The sequence below is a fragment of the Helicoverpa armigera genome, chromosome 12, assembly GCF_030705265.1.
Source record: "Helicoverpa armigera isolate CAAS_96S chromosome 12, ASM3070526v1, whole genome shotgun sequence".
NCBI lineage: Eukaryota > Metazoa > Arthropoda > Insecta > Lepidoptera > Noctuidae > Helicoverpa > Helicoverpa armigera.
Window position 1 is genome coordinate 9,712,242 of NC_087131.1, and position 12,757 is coordinate 9,724,998.

The following is a 12,757-nucleotide window of genomic DNA, read 5'->3' on the forward strand; positions in this document are numbered from 1 at the left end:
AATGATGTTTAGATAAGAGACAGAATAGACAATGATGTTTATTTGCCGAACACATTGCTTGACATTGAAAGATTGGAGAGATTTTGAAGGTCTTTCATCGATATCCGTGCGTCGTCGCATCGTCCGCCTGTTCGTTAGTTCAAAGTTCGATCCAGCGATTAGATTGCCTGTGGACTTTGTAGCGATCTTTCTATAATTTTGAAGTTTAAAGTACAAGAAAGCTGAGAAAGTCCTATTTTCTTTACATAAATCGTCATAAATGGTCAATTGCTCTCATTTCCTATATCCTGTTCAAATAAACAATTAAACTTTGATTGCTTTACAAACATAAGCTGGACCAAATATGTAATGTGACCTGTCCCAGAAATCCACATCTACTGGACTTTAAATAATGTAGGTAAGTAGGCGATCAAGTTTAGTGCTCGGTATAAAAGTGATTATAAGCGAACAAGAGCGCGGGCTGACCTTGCTTCGCTCATGGACACCACAATTGGGTCACTAGGTCAGCGATTTTGCGCTTTTTCGCTCGCTGCATTCCCCTACGACAAGTGACAGGCTAGGTTTTTTTTGTAACTGTCGCAATGAAAACGAAACACCACGTTTTAAGCAAACAGTTTTTGCAACATTCGATGACAAACTTTTTGGTTATTTGAATGTAGATTAGACATCGAATTTACCTTACAGCAAAAATACCAAGGGCCATAGTTCAGATAGTTTCAAACTACAAGAAAATAAGTTCATACTTTTATGTACTACCTATAAGCTGCGAAAAATGTAAAAGTTCATAGGACTTGCAGTCTGGTATGAACACAATACACACTTAGGTAAATGTGGAGAGGAATTATGCTGAATATGTGCATAATAACAAAAGTATAACATTTACATTTTAACGTTCAAACCAAACCTTGTTCAGTTTCCGTTAGTAGAACCTATTTTGATATTATCTATTCAATAGTACCGGTAAACAATGGAGGGTGAATTACTTATGGTAATTAGACGTTGTACAATATTAAATTATAGATTTATTAATTGGTTCTTACATCATTATGCTATGTAAAAATACATACTCAATAATATTAAACAAGCCCTGAAAATAAAGACAAGTTGCAATTTATTTTCATCCGGTCCGGAATGGCATACGACCAACTGAAAATAATAAGGTATCTCACCTATATTTCATTACTTTGAACTACTTTATGAACCTAACATTCGACATGAATTCATTATAAAATTCGTAGAATTCCGGCTTAAAATCCGATTGCATAAATTAAAGCGTAGGAATCTCTCGTAGCTCGTAAAATTCTGCAGTGCAAAGAGGATTTATTTCATTTAAATCCTAGGTATCTATTGAGCCAGAAAAACTTCATCGAAGTAGTAAGTAATTGCTACGTGGAATTTTATATTCGCTAATTTGATTTTCCACGAAGTTTTACTCACAAAACCTTTTGCGAACGCTTTTTTTCTACATTGTAAATAAATTATGAATGACACAATATTTTGCAAACAGGTATAATAATTGAAATTTGAGGCGATTACGAGGTAAAAATGGTGTGAATATCAATTAATTCTAGCTACGTTTGAATTATGGTTACGTAATGAACAATCGCTGGTTTGTAATTACATACCTACCTGCTGGACGCTAACAATCATAATAATAAAACGTCGTGTCAATGACCAGTTAAAAAAAGAAAAATAAATGAATGCGCTAATATTACCATGACCAATAAATTATTTATGTTAGTGTCAAATTGAATTGAAGATCTGTGTGAAATATTATATTGTTTAATGACTCTACTTATTATTATAGTCAAACAGATTTATTTATAGTAATTTTCATTTGATATTGAAGTTACGGTTAAGTGTTCATGGAGAAAATAGCCAGGTATTTATCGCGATTATGTATGTACTTAAATTCTCAGAAATTGTTATAGGTAGCTTTGGTATTGGAAATATTATGAAGAATAATTACTCATCCGCCTTCTTATCATTAGACTGAATTTCAAAAAGTTTTAGATACAAATAAGAATGATTGATAAAGCAATTAAGATAGATTCGTTATGTTAATAAGAAACTACTCACTATTATTTTATCTACCAAATTATACATATGTACTTATACTTATAACATAATACAAATATGAAAAACTTGAGCTTAATATAATAAACTAGCTTTTGGCCGCGGCTTCGCTCCCGTCAACTGACTTCTCTACTTGACCCTATTTTTTTTTCATAAGAACCTTCTCCTGACAATAACAAACACAACAAAAACAGAATTAGCCAAATTGGTCCAGGCGTTGTTGAGTTATGCTCTTACCAACACATTTTGCGATTCATTTTTATATTATAAGATTAAAATAAAATAAAATTCATATTTATAACAATTTGAATTTAGAACTTTATTGCTGTACGTGACGCGCATATTTCACAGAGCGCATCAAAAATTATATGTAGAGGGACAAAAGTTTTTCTTTTAAAATGCTTATTAAATAAATGCTGTAGTTAAAAAGATAAAGGTATTCGTAGACAAACGTGCGTTTCGCTCGGATCCCGCTTCCGCACCATTCAATTGGCTGACCTTCGGATTCAACCTTCAGCTAGACTTCCAGTCGATTATCGTTTTCATTGCGAATTCATACAAATTGCGCTCATGGCTACGTCGCCTAGCAACGATTAACGTTGATGATCTTACCAATGCATATTTGGATAAAAAGATGTCTAGATATATAAAGAAATATATTGTGTAATGACTGACTATACAAAACTCCATACAGATAGGTATGTTCGGCCCTAGTTGCCTGAAATAAAGGAATAAATAAATAAAATAAAATAAATAATAATTAAAATTGTAAGGAAGATGACAGAAAATTAACAGAACGAAAAGAGAGACCCTTTCAAATTTTTCTTTTGTTTCGCGATTAGATACAAGGATAGCAAAAGTTTGTAGTCAGCTACGTAACGCTTGGGACTGTTTTGAGACGGGTTAACTTCATAATACACCTAAGTAATGTCATCAAAAGTTTGAAACAATAGCTTTTGCTTAAATGGTCTAAATATACAACGTTTATAATTACCTAAAAGAATTTCTGTGAATTCGTTGCTAAGTCGGAAACATATAGAATTCTTATAGGAGATATTTCAAACTAACCTGCAGACCGTTGACGTTCCGTAGTCAACGACAACGAGTCGAGACATTGTTTTTTTTCTGAATATTTTTTGTTGTAAAATATCTACAACGCAAGTTGGAAAGGGTCCCCCATTAACTATATTATTCGTGATCTCCACAGCAGGTAGTTTGACTTCTCGTTTACACAGGTCTAGGGAAGGGATGTCAGCATTTTTTGTTATTGCAACAAAAAACTTTACAATATATTGCCCTTTTGTATTATCTCCTGTGATTTACTTTAGATCGAATAAAAACTCGGGTTACATCACACGTCACATTTGTAAAGATTATAATTTTATTTATTATTTATCTTTCTTATTCAAAACAGTGTCATATTTTTAAACAAAATATTGATAGTGACTGCAATGTTGCACGGACAGTTTCCTCCGTTGTTTGAAGTTCAACCGACGCAAATTGCAATGAATCCGTATTTCTCAATTTAACATCAACAAACAATCAATAAAGTCGACTCGCCGAGTTACAATAGTTCGCCCACATCAAGTTCACAATGTAGCGGGGGCGTTAGGATAAAGGCAGGTTCATACTACTCAGTCTACTGATCCCTGAAGGCTATCGCTCTAAATATAAGTGTAGAAAAACTAAGGAAAATTGCGGCTTTCCCGCCACGCGAACTGCAAATCGTTGAATGCGTCACGTCACGCTAGGGCTCGTGTATGAATTTAAGTATACCATATACACCATAGTATCGATATCGTGAACTCATATACCTAGCATGTGGTCAGTCTCCAATTTGGTCTCTCCTTACCCCGCTATTAGCTTTGTCTTTCATTCTTCCCCATCCCCTTCAAAACAATAATTCCTGAACTCTACCTTACTCTTTATTTCATAGCAGTACTTACTGACAATGTTTATTATTTTTCATTCACCCACATTCTTATCACTCATTATTAGCGACAGGTGTTTCTTCTAATAAAGCTTTGTCATCGTCCACCACCTCCCCCACTAACTTAATATCTTAGAATGCGGACCACATCATCCCCATTCTGAAATCGTTCTCAAAGCTATTAATTTTATTTTTTGTGTAGGTCTGTAACGTTTGGGCACAGATGTTGCGCAATCCGAAGGCCGACTCACAACAATGTCGCGGTAAATTTTGTGTCGCCGACAATGTGTATTGTGTTCACCATCATTCGGTATTTGTGAATTTATTAGTAACACGTGACTCTGTACACAGATTACATTTTTAGCAGAATGCTGCAAAATGCCAACGTTCAATAAAAACAGCAAAAACTAAATGTTTCGCAATTTTTTAAACTGTGACTCTTAAAGTATTGCAAACTTAGCAATAATAACTGACTAACTTAATTGTTATCGCCACAACGATACATAAACGAACAGGTTAGGGGAGATGACAAATGAACCCATACAAGATTATCGAAAGGGGACTGTCCTGTTGCACGCATCGATTCGTGCGCCGATACGAAGCACTATTCGTAGTCCCGGGGTTGGTTAACAAATAATAATAACTCGCAGCGATTACAGGCGGCGAGTCATCGACCTTCGAAAAATCTGACCTGCGCCGCGCGCCGCAAGGTTGCGAGCACGGCACGCCGCGCGCCACTCGCCTGCTCGCTACTCGATTCACTTGAATATTTTAAACATGCTTCCTTACCGACTTTGTGTTCGCATCTAAATCACTTATCAATTTCCATTAGCGATTAAATACATTCACAGTGTAGTGAACTTTGCATGTATCAAGACCGAGCTCTTATCGTACATTAGCTTGCCAATTACCTGCCTGTCTGTTTTTGATTACGACGCGACAGAAAAACAAACCATATTTTCTGTCATTCAGTGACCTTTTACTGGCGGAATCGGTAACTCAAGGTGCTCGATTCGATTTGCAAAAAGTGCAGAAACTTGTCTTTCTTGAAAATAAATTAAATTGTCGGGGTCACAAAATGTCAACAAACTGTGAAGGTGGTGGTAGGTTTTATGTAAACGATTGTTTACAGCATTTAAATATCGAATTTATGTCAGGCGTACCTAATTGGATAGCTACTATTTATAAATGGTAATGACGCTAGTAGTCCGAAAATGTTTAATTACTTCTGTTTCCTACACCGGGCAATATCAACAACTTTATTATTATACACAGTGGTGTTCTACAAATTATATCTTGGCTCTTTCTAAGAAAAAGTTTGCACATGTGTAGTCAGCATTCCCTATGGTAACAGTACAATAATACGGTTTAATTGAAACATTATGTTCGAGGGGCAAGAAGAAGGGCAAACAATGACGGCACGATATTTACTACACAGGTGTAGTAGAGCCGGGGCTGCGGCACACGTGGCAGAGTTTGTTTAGCGGGAGTCGCGGCGCAGGTCACCGTGACCAAAAAGCCAATTTTCTCGTGTAAATACTTGAACGGGAACTCTCCGGCCACGACATCATGTATGTAGGTAATGACTGGCTTGAGATTCATGCTGGTGTCGTAAATTAATACGTACGCACAGTTATTATAACTAGCTAGCACAACAACAACATGCTATTTAGCCGTGCTTGATGATAGATCCAAACACAAAGTTATCGGCTTTCTGATTTTCGAGACATGCAAAGAAAACGTAGATACGCATCTATCTATTTAATCACTACAAACAATAGTCATTGTGTGGCTATGAATAGTTAGTAAACACCTACACACAATGTGCAAAAGTAAAACATCTGGCGCGACCATTTAATCTGTGATAGGAACTTTAATTTTAGCACATTATAAAAGTAATTGAGTTGTGATTACAGTGCAGAATACTTCAATTTAACTAATCGTGTAGTACAATACGCAGCGAATGAGGTCGTGGAAGGTGAACACCCCACCAAGGAAAACCGTTGACCCCCTCGGCCACATCCGTGTGTACACAGCCGAGTTGCGCTCGTCCATCGGCACCGTGTTCTTATTAATATCGTGTTTGTCATCAATACAAATACATATTCATATACGTAAAAACACTAAACAGGTCCCTAAATAAATTAGTAAAGTTAATGACAAAGAATGCCCGTTGTCTACATATTTTCTCTACAAAGCAGCTAAGACAACCAAATCAATATCCGATACAGGTCTTAAAAACATTAAAATAATGTTGACCTTGGCTTTGAGCCAACAATGCGCACTGCATTTCCCTGCCGTAGTCTAAAACATGAAAATATTTTTTAAATGCGGATTTACTTTATCGTTCCTTCAATTTAATCAAAGAGAAGTTTTGTAAAGTCATGGAGAGATGACAAATGTTTGGAATTTAAAGTCGTTAACGAGACACAAGTGATTGTAATGAACTGATCGATCTTTGTTTAATATTGTTTTCCGTTGGGGACGTTTTGAGTGGTATGTACTCGTATTTTATTTGGAGACAAGTGTCAGCAGCTGGTGTGATGACCCTTCAAGAAATCTCCTTATTTACAGGTGTGAGGACAGGTACGCTCGATGTCACATTGTTTGATTGGGGCTTGGGGGTACGATATGTAAACATAGGTTTTGATTGATTATTAGCAAATTATTTGCTCCTCGTAAATACTCAAATAACTTATCCTTTTTGCAGTAGGATTAAAGCTATTTCAATAAAATTGCTTAGTACCGCATTAAGCATTATACGATTTCGTCTGAAAATTGTGGAACACCACAATGACGCGGGAGATTGAGGATGATTAAAGGGTTACGTAATTTGCTTTTCTTTAACGTACACAATGTACGTTTGTTTATCAACATATTTTATTGGTAGTAATCAATCCGATGAATAGACCACTGTACTAACTCCTCAATCACTTTTTATGTTACAAACACCCACTTTACGACTACAAGACGACCTTCGCAGCACGCAGGTAAAGATTTCAATGATTTCTGTTTTGCCAATAGTTAATATCTAGCTGTCTTTAAATCATACGAAAAAGTTGAATGCAGAAGTACCTAGACTTAGTCTGAATCAGGACCAATCTCTAAAGTATTATCCTGTTTAAAAGAAAAATAAAATACTGGACTGATTACAATAATACATTGGCTCTATTTTTTTACAATTTGTGGGAAGTAGTTCCCCCGGGTCCTCGTTGGTAAGTAACAGCCACTGTTAAATAAGTATAGAACAGCTATGTTATTGTTTTGATTTATGTATTCAACGCATTCTTCATACTAGAGATTATTACAGCTTTATCTTAAACGTGAGTTTTATCAAGTTTAGCAGTTTTCAGTATTTCACGCTATTCAGTATTATTTAAAACATCATCATCTTAGTTGTATTTAACTCAATGTACAATTTGCTATAAAAAGACAAGTTGACAGCACGAAGCGGTAGTTACGCAAGCCACTGAGCGTACGTCATTACCAGTGGCAGCGATTGGAAATGCAGGATACCGTTGTTAACTCCCGCTACAGAAAATTGACGTATTCATATCACTTTTCCCTTCCTGGTAGATTGAAACGATCAATTTGCTCAGTACTAGAAGCCAAGTGTTGTTGTTTCATGATCTCAAACGCAAATAGCGACCGGCGACGGACCTTGAACTTTGTTTGTAATATCTCCGCAAATGTATTAATTAACTTGCAAGTTCAATAATTCATTACCTACAATGGTATCTTTCATATTTTTGTTTGCATTTTCAAGGTTGTCTAGAAGTGTTCTTTTGAGAATATTGCCGGATTGTTTTACAATAAGAAGATGTACTGATGTGTTCGTGACTCTATGAGGCACGTTGTGGGTGTATTTTTTCTTTAATAATGTTGCTATTTTGAAGCTAAGAATCATATCTAGTCTTTAAGATACTGATCGGCGAAGCAGCAACGCGCAAATGATTGATGGACGACTTAAGTTTCAGAATAGTGAAAAAAATCTTGAACGCTTCAGATTAATCACATATCACGATCATTGAACAAAATTCTTAAGTGGTTATAAAGATATTAAGATAAATATAAAGATGTCCTAATTTGAAGATATTTTTGTTCGAGAACGCACGACTTTTTTTTCGGTGTTCATGCGTAACACAGCAATTCGCAATACACGCAAGAATGGATCGGACCTAGTTTAAGACCTCTTTAGACAAAAAGTCTCAAGTTAGAATAGAAGTAAGAGCTACCGCATTTGTATATCAGATATGGTATGGCCATATTTTAATACTACGAAGATCCTTTTCTGTTACTCAAATTAACTACGATATTGAAACCATCGAATAGACCTAAAAACCATGAAATATATTTTTTTCTGAACGACCGGAAAGCGAGACGTGCGTGAGGATAAAAAACATGAAGTAACTTTCGACTATTTTCGGCATTCGGTGTTACGAAACCATTTGCGAAAGCGATTGTTGCGACATCGCCAGCCGCGCCGCGACTCCTTTTGACTACACCGTCATCGTCACCTCGCTCACCACCACAAACTGTTCATCATTTATTAGTTTTTGTACTATCTGTATTGGTCACACACGATCGTTCTTTAAATTGATCAAAATATTAATCTTATTTTTTGTGCAGGAGATGCAAATAGGAGTCGTGACTCGTGACTGATGTCACTGTTCAATTTGACTTGCTTGTTTTATAAATGTCATTGTCAAGATGACTATACGCGTCACGTGTGCATCATCGGGTGTATGCCCATGTGCTGGAACTACCACAACACATGGACGAAATGCATATGGTAGCTTTGCACGCCTGGGGATATTTTACGTAGGAATTGCTGATCTCACCTTTTGGTGCTGGTTTGCCCAGAATATATCACCGTAATTATTGCCACTTTTTTCGTAAAAGTAAGGAAAACAAAAAACAAAACTGTTTAAATTCAAAATTAGAAAAGAGAAACCTGATAGTTCAAAAGTGAAGCAAAAGTAGTGGTTTTACTTCGAAGTTTGTAAAGAGTTGACATTGTTCTGCGTTGACCCATATAACGAGAAGTGAACCTCTCTCATCGATAGTTTTTACAATCGCAGAATGAAAGCTAAGGAGAATGTTCGGCAGGTAAGCAAGTAGGCACTCGGTGTAAACTAGATAGAGATGACGGTAAGCTACATGTAGAACTGGTTCAGGCGGGCTGGGGGGTGCGGAGGCCGGGCGGGGGCTGTGGGCCCCAGACGCGGGGCGTCATTGACCTGCGCCCCCGGCCCCCGAGCCCCGGGCGCGAGCCGCGACACCACGACACCGTAACTTCATTGTGTCGCTGCAATGCGAATCAAATTCGATGTAGCGGACACTTTTTTGCTAGACCTAGAAACCCTTCTAGATCATTAAACTCGTAAAAGCATTTTCCGTATTTTCTGATTTGATGAATTTTGTGAAACCCAAACGGACTTTTCTACGAAAATAATGAGTTACGAGTTTATAAATTGTTCATGGAAATTAATTTTATTTTTTCGATAACATTCTGAATTATTCATTCAGTTCAGTCACCTTATGAATTATTATTTCACTGACTAGTGACGTAGTTCATTGTATATTGGCGTTCGTTACCGATTTACGATTTAAATATTGCTGAAGTAAATTGATTGATATTCACGACACGGGCTCTACAGGGCCGTGATGACCTAGTGCCACTCTGCCCTTGCTAAGTACCTGTAATGATTGTTGAGCAGGTAGTCAAAAAACTAACTATAAACATCAATGTCAGTTAAAGATTCAATAAAGAAAATATTCCTGATTCTCTAACACGTCCATTACTTGAAAAGATTTTTGCGCAGTTCGAGAACCAAAGAGCCCAACTTCTGACAAAGACCAACGATAAGTTACCAAAATCGTACAGCTTCGGATTAGTTGGGGTTGTTGGGAACAAATCGTACAAATGTAACAAAAACTTTTTCGAAGGTCGTCCGGGCGAGACAAGTGAGCATTGAGCCCGCCACCCGACCTACTGGGTCAAGTTCATTATTTAAGGATGAATAGATAGACAGAGGGAGAATTTCAGCCGCTTAATACCCTTTACCGCCCTGCCTTTACAAAAATGTCAAGGTGATTTACATAAATAACTCAATTTTAAACTGCTATAAAAAACGTTCGGGTCCTTGCGTACTCTTTTATAATTCGATTTATAAAGAGCCAGACAGATGTGTAGGTACAGATTTTGGCTTCGAATATTTTTCTATACTTAGATCTCTATCAGCATTTATAGTAGGTATTTAAGTTTCCACATTTTAGTTATAATAATGTTATTGCCTCCACGAGACCACGAATATAGAATTGTCCCACTATCTACGGATTCAATCCCTATCTAGAAGATAAAATGTCATATCTGATTGTTAGTATCATTCTGTGGCGTCTTATCCTACTTTCACGTTTTCTTTAAATAGCTTGCCATAAAGGACGGGTCTAAAAACTCACTTTGCCGGTGTATTCAAGTCTCTATCAGCTTACAGGTAATGTCAAAAGATTCCGTAATAAACAAACGTTTCGTATCCGCAAATAACATAACTTTATTGGAAATAACAATGGTTGAACAATAGAAATAAATATAACAATAGAAGAGGATGCACTAATTAAAGACATACAGGTGCTTGAGTGTATCACTTCTAATGTCAATCGTGTTAACAATGACAATAAATAGAAAGATAAAATCGGTAACTTATTTTTATGGCCACAAGCTCCGTTAAAATCTTAAATTGGATTCTAGTTTAAAATTCCTGTACTCTCAACATGTAGGTAAACGAGCTTCAGTGTATGTGTTAACTATGCAAAACCGCTATGCTAAACTAAAACACATAATACGCTTATGTTTGTATTAGGTAAACAGATTCTTATATGAAATTCAGATGGGTAACATTATACTAAACTTTTTAAGCTTAAGAGTTTGTATGTCTGCTTGCTTGATTGAACGCGGTAACCTGGGAAACAGATGGGCGATTTGGAATATTATTTCAGTGTTAGACGGCCCATGTAAAGAGGAAGGCTATTGTAGGCTACTTATTAACCCGGTGCGTGAAAAAGATCCAACGGGATAAGAGTGAAGCTGCTGGCGGAAGCTAGTATTATAAATTAATACGAAAACCATACACGTTGGCAGTAGCAAAGGAGCTGAGAATAACATAGAATGCAGGTCAAGCCGATAACCTTCTATTTACAAAATTTGGTTAAAAATTGGGTCAAACGCTGGCATGTTTACCTCGCAATACGTTTATTTAATCTACGTAGGTGCGTACACACTCAGTCCCGAATACATATAATATTTACGGATGCAGTTTATTGCACCTACTTCCCATCTTAACAAATACAATGTAACTACAGTCAGAAACGTTAATGGCCCATAGTACATGCCAATCCACCGACCTCATTTCCTGGTGCATGATTGATGAAGGTAATAAAAATCAAGCGATAAACTGCTTCTCACTTTCTTTCGAATACAATTTCGTAATTAAACTCATGAGCGGAGCCGCGGCACAATAGTGTTTACAAAATATAAATAAACCAAGGTAACGCCAGATGTCACTGCCTCTTAATCTGTAGGCGTAAGATTTCGAGTTAACGTTGAAAAATCGACCGAAAGAGCAACGTCACCTTCGAAAATAAAGCTTGTTAACGATAACTACATAGTTTTTCAGCAAATGGCCATGAAGTTTAATGTTGCAAACTTTTCTAGATAGGTTACGATCGTTTTACGATGTTCTATACAGTTTTATACGGAACATATAATAGATAAATAAGTAAGTATACATTGAAGCTATTCGTTTTATCGTAACACAGCTGAGACCATTGAATTCGAAAAGCTAAATGATGAGTTTATAAAATTACAACAAATAAGTAATTTTGATGGTCTCATTCAATTTTTATATAGATTGCCTTATCTTTAACAAGTTTTACGTAATAGGTTTATGTTTAAGTTATTTATTATACATACATAGTGTCGTTGGCATCCGTGTATGTTTGAAGGTCAATCTGATACACGTTATTAAACGAGTAATTTAATAAAGCTTTAATCTGAACGTATCGTTAAAATTTAAAGCATTTTCAACCTTTAATTAAGAGAACAGCAAATTAATTTAATTTTTTTTTAGACAGAATAACTCTGAAACTGTGGAGATGGTAATGGAAAATGAAACGGTTCGATAAGTTGTAAACAAATGTCCGTTGGTGTATGTCCTCTGGTATATTATTTTTAAACAGGCCCAGACAATATGCACAATGTAAAAAAAAGGAAAAGAAAAAAACTTTTTCGTTTCCGCATATCGGAGGCACGAACCGACCGTCATAATCGTAAAGCTATTGTTTGCACGTAGTAAAAAGCTTTCTTTGGAACATTTTGCGTCCTATGAATATACACGAGCCATTGTTGGAGTAGCCTTGCCTATCGAAATCTTGCCGACAACGCCTGCGAACAATTGTAAACAGCTGATCATGCGAAACAACAGAATCTTATGAGGTTTTGCAAAGATAAATGCAATTTGCATTTAGGTGTTCTCAAATGATTTTGATTTTCTAAACACAAGTTTAGTTATTTTCGAAACCAAAATTTGAGGAAGACATAGGTATACTATGTTAGTTTTTATGTATTCTGACGTAGCTCATCTAGTTTTTACACGAATGTGGCATCATAAAACTGGGTTCGGGGCACTTCATGGAATTTTTGGACGGATGAATTTCTAATATGTACGACTGTTTAACATGTATCACGGCAAA

The 12,757-nt window shown here is 36.3% G+C and overlaps 1 protein-coding gene and 1 long non-coding RNA gene across 3 annotated transcripts in view; one reads left to right on the forward strand and one right to left on the reverse strand.

Annotated features, from left to right (window-relative positions):
- The window catches only part of LOC110383909 (uncharacterized), a 62,980-nt gene that overhangs the window by 26,317 nt on the left and 23,906 nt on the right, over window positions 1–12,757 (forward strand). The gene's annotated exons all lie outside the window — the stretch shown is intronic.
- Window positions 1–12,757, reverse strand: part of LOC110383903 (uncharacterized) — a 44,006-nt gene that overhangs the window by 24,001 nt on the left and 7,248 nt on the right. The gene's annotated exons all lie outside the window — the stretch shown is intronic.